The sequence below is a fragment of the Trematomus bernacchii genome, unplaced genomic scaffold (assembly GCF_902827165.1).
Source record: "Trematomus bernacchii unplaced genomic scaffold, fTreBer1.1, whole genome shotgun sequence".
NCBI classification, from domain to species: Eukaryota; Metazoa; Chordata; class Actinopteri; order Perciformes; family Nototheniidae; genus Trematomus; species Trematomus bernacchii.
In genome coordinates this window covers 3568499-3573354 of record NW_022987588.1, presented here as the reverse complement: position 1 = coordinate 3573354, position 4856 = coordinate 3568499, and the positions used below count along the sequence as shown (strand labels likewise).

The 4856-nt window shown below is 39.2% G+C and overlaps 1 protein-coding gene across 2 annotated transcripts in view; it reads left to right on the top strand.

Annotated features, from left to right (window-relative positions):
* Positions 1 to 2863: 2863 nt before the first annotated feature.
* znf385b (zinc finger protein 385B) overlaps positions 2864 to 4856 on the top strand; it is a 44771-nt gene continuing 42778 nt past the window's right edge. For both annotated transcript variants that reach the window (XM_034128956.1, XM_034128958.1), the window contains exon 1: positions 2864 to 3208. The gene's annotated coding sequence lies outside the window, so the exon portion shown is untranslated. The remainder of the gene's footprint in view (positions 3209 to 4856) is intronic.

Below are 4856 nucleotides of genomic sequence, written 5' to 3'. Positions count from 1 at the left end.
TCAGATATATCAAACATGTAAGACTAAGGTTTTACTAAGTTTACAACATGATTGGACGAATGAGGAATATTTTAATTTAAAGTCTTTGGATTTGAATTTACCCCTCAGTGTAAACATTATTTAGCTTCACTGAAGGGCTCCAAACGTCTTTTAAACATGCCGCAACTCAGTTTTTGGCCACTTGAGGGCAGTAGACATAAGCTTGGATCTCATCATTAACATATTATCACCTGATACATTTGACATGTTACAGTTCTTAGTATATGGTTGCTTATTTACGCGTTCGGCAGGTTTGGACAACTTAAGAATTGATTTAAGCTTTTGTTTGGCCTTTCCTGTAGTGTCTTATATAGGTTTTTGTGCATGTAGATGGTCTGCAAAGGCTAAAATCCCAAAGTCAATGTCAGAGCAAGTCTCTTTACCCCACACTCTCCCCCCCCCCCTGCCTGAAACGCTCCATTGCACTCTTTTGTTTACTTCCATTACCGCTATGTAACACTTGGGTTTATTTGCTGGCGTTTCAACAGATTCTACCTGATAGGCTAAGGGGCGGGACATCTCTAAGCAGTTGACCAATCACAACTGAGCCGGCCAGCTAACCAATCAAAGCAGACTGGGCTCTGGTTTCAGACAGAGGGTGAAAAGAGGTGCTTCAGGACAGGCAGTATGAGAACATGTCACATTAGAGGCACAAAATACACATATGAACCTGAAAATAGTATTATATGTCCTCTTTAACGGTTGTGTGTGTTTCACCATTTTGTTTAATACAATCTCCTGAGGAAAATATCTGTCTCTTTAGCTGCTGAATGCTCCACTGTGATCGCCAGCTGGACTTAAACTTTTTTGTGCTGAAAAGGTACTAAAGAGTAGTTTTTTTTGCAACAACAACAAAAAAGCTGCTAGAGCAATAAAAAGGAACCGAAACAGAGAATCAGTGGGGTGTAAAAAGCAAAACAATGATGACAAATTCCCTACATTTGCTGGTTGGTTCATCACATGCAAATAGAAAACAATAAAATAACTGTATTTGTCCCCAGTGCATTGGTTGGTATGCAGCAGTGTGTTGCAGACAAAAGAAAACGCAGGGGCCATACATCTAACACCAAAATCCGTAAGTTAAAAGATTGTGCAAATAATGACCTTTCGTCTAGAGTTGTGAGAGAGATGGCAGACGGTGTAGTGTTGGAAGTTGTAGGTTTTAGCTAGTGGGAGTCTGAGCAGGTTCAGTAAAAGATGAAAACAGTGAGGCAGGATGGATTCAGAATTTTAAACTGTTTGTTGTAAAGATCCTGCAGTTTCCCGTTCAGGGACAGTTACTCTGCTTCAGACAGTGACCACCGTGTTTCTGTGTTTGACTTTGAGAGATGATATCAGCAAAGAGAAAGTGAACACATAGACTCAATAAAAGATCAATAAAACATTGACATCAAGGTCTTGTCAACCTGGAGCTTTACATTTCTTTCAGACAAAACAGACATTGATGGCTTTTCTTGAACACCATGTCAGTGTTGCTCTCAAATATCAGTGTATGTCCAGTATATTTCCCAAATACTTAAAGGACTCCACTTTCGTTACTTGATTTCTTAAAGAGTAATTTAACAACCCCCAAAAATGTCATTTTTTGTTGACTTCCTTGGGTTTAACTCACCTTTCTGCAGTGACGTACAGGAGCTCCATGACTCTGTGACATCACTGTAGTGTGTGTTTACAGGTGCAACAAAGCACACTTCTGACCACATCCAGAGATGAAACTGGTTTGAAAGTTGTACCCGGAGGGCAGAACAGGACTAATTGTTTTCAGCCTGGGCTAAATTACTTAAAGGAAAAGGCTGTATTTCTGTCTTTGTCAACAACCCCCATGAAAAGATCAGACAACTATGTGTAAGTCAATACTATTCTGAAGTGTGTGTGTGTGTGTGTGTGTGTGTGTGTGTGTGTGTGTGTGTGTGTGTGTGTGTGTGTGTGTGTGTGTGTGTGTGTGTGTGTGTGTGTGTGTGTGTGTGTGTGTGTGTGTGTGTGTGTGTGTGTGTGTGTGTGTGTGCGTGCGCGTGCGTGTGCGTGTGTTGGGCTTGTTGACAACATTATTGAGCTTCAGAGAGACAGACAGGTAGATGTCTCTCTCAGAGTGGTAGTGTGAAATGTCTCAGGTGTCTGGTAATCTGGTAATGTCCGTGTCTCCTAAAAAGAACCAATCAGTTAAAGGTAAAACCCCTTTTGCATAATGAATACTTTTACTTGAGTAACATTTTGAATGCATGACTTTTCTTGTAACAGAGTAAGTACGCCACTCTCCATGTACTACAGTTTCAGCTCTGGCTGGAGGAAACGGCGTAATGATCCTTTAAGGTTTTAACCTGACACCTCTTGACGTCATGAGCAGGTGAGTTGACAGTAAATACAGAAAGAGAGACAGGGAGATAAACAGGTAAAAAAAAAGGACTGAACACTGTAAAAAACGATGTCTCCATTGCAGCCAGTATTTATAGTTAAAAATAGATGGTGTTTGCCTTTTTTTGCCAAGCAAAACCTGGAAGTCAATTCAACCAGAACCTGCTGCTCCCTCTCTCTCTCTCTCTCTCTCAATTCAATTTTTTTTTTGGCATGGCCATAATGACATACAGTATTTCCAAAGCCTTGTACAATTACGACATCTATACATAAAAATACTATAATTAAAAAACAGAAAAAGTTAAGGTGAGTAATTGATTATTGTGCAGGATGCTGGTACTGTAGTAAATACATATAATACATTAATAAGAACATACAAATAAAATATATAAAAATACCTGTAAATACAACAGGTCAGTCTGATTCTCTCAAACTGTCATGCGAGAATGCAGCTCTCTTTCATTTCCCCCAGTAATGTTTTAAGTTTTTCATTTATTTTTCAAAATTGAGGATGCCCTCTCTCTCTCTCCCTGTCGCTCTCTCTTTGTGTGATGCGCATGCGCAGCCCCGCCGCCCTGCTCCCGGTGCAACGCAGAGCGCGCGGCTCTGCTCTCCCGGAGTTGGTGATCAGTGTGCGGGATACTTGATGATGGACGGTCGATGGTGTGATCCACCAAAAAAAAACTCGTGCACTCTGAGTCAGGTGAAACACACACCTGTTCCGTATTGACTCATTGATAAGTGATTGGCAGCGGTGAGTGAGTTCAGCGCTTCAAACCTACAGGACTCTCTTCATCATCCATCACCTCCTCCTCCGGTAAGTCACCTTCCTCCTCTTCTTCTTCTGTCTTTTTTACTCCCTTTTTTTTAAATAGTTTTACTCGTGTTATTTCTTTTCTCTTTTCTCTGTTAGTTAAAGGTTATGAAACAGCAGCAGTAGAGGCTTTTAACAGACTGTGTCCGTCTGTCCGGTGTGTGTTTTCTTCTGTCTCACTTTTTACGTGTCGCTTTTCCTTTCAGTCTATCCATGTTTTGGTATTCACAAGACATTTCTGACTGTGTTTCTCTGCTGAATTTTGAAGTCAATAAATATACGTTTTATCAGTTGAAAGTGTAATATAGCATGAGCTGATTTTTGCTGAATTTGCTCTTAAAAGTATATATTTTGAAATGTTAAGTAAAGGCAGAACATGGAAATAATCAAGTAAATAAATAGTGGTAAAAGAGGTATTCAGATCTCCTAACTAATACAAGTATGTCTTATGAGCTCATTTAAATCTATATAGAACATGAACGTATACCGTCAGTTAAATAGAGTACAATCCTTACATCGATCTGGTAAAGTAAAACTAGACATTAAGCAGTAATGTAAACATAATAAAGTGAAAACGCTCAAATGAAACCTTAACACTGATAAAGAAACACTTATACATTTCCCTTAAGTAAAAGCAGCCAGTAAAACCTCCAATAAAATAGGTGATATATTTTAAAAGCGCCTTTGTATATATTCATCTGTTAAGTAACCGGTTGCAAGAGCTGTCAGGTGAATTGAATTGCATTGGATGTTTTATTGATAATATATTAAAAAGAAATGTATGACATATGTAATTAAATTATATATGCAGAGCTTCACCAGAAAGCATCACATACAGGATAAATCACAGGAAAGCCCTGAAGAGTGTTTTTCCATTATGGTCGTTTTTCTAACCTTTAAATCAGGTACTTGAGTTATGTCCACCAGTGACAGTTGACCCGGCTGTGGTGGATAATAACTTTGCATGTGTCCATTCAGTATAATGAGTATTGTTGTACTTTTAATGTATGTGATGGATTACTACTTTTACTTAAGTAAAGGATTCCCTTTCGTAGCCTCTCAGTATTTTCCCACATCTTTCTGTAGAACCACATTAAACGCAGAGCTGCAAAAATGTGTCGATTCATCAACTAATTGATTTAAAGAGAAATATTCTGCAGGTATTTTAATTATTACTTAATCCATTAGTTAATATTTCAAACATAATCATTTGATGGCTCCAGGTCCTCTCTTCCATTTGTGTTATATTATATTAAATGTAATAATAATCAGTCGGATCAATCGGTAATATGGTTCTGTTTCTCTCGCCTACACATATATACACACACACACACACAGTCCGAATCGTGCAGAGTTGGCTCTGTCTTTCTGCCACGGAGATGTTGTTAATTACCACATAGGTGACAGTATGACAAGCTGTCTGTGTGTGTGTGTATCTGTGCGTGTGATGGTGACACCTGATCATCTTGACTGTAGTGCCCCCTGCAGCTCACACGAAAACAATCCTCCTCCCTCCTACCTCTACCTTTCCTCCCTTACCTCTTTTCTCTTTTCCTCCCTCCCTCCGTTTTTACTACCATTCCTTTGTGACCTGGAAACTGATTGCAGTGCTGCCATCTCTAAATCCATTTGAAGTGACCAAGATGTCCTT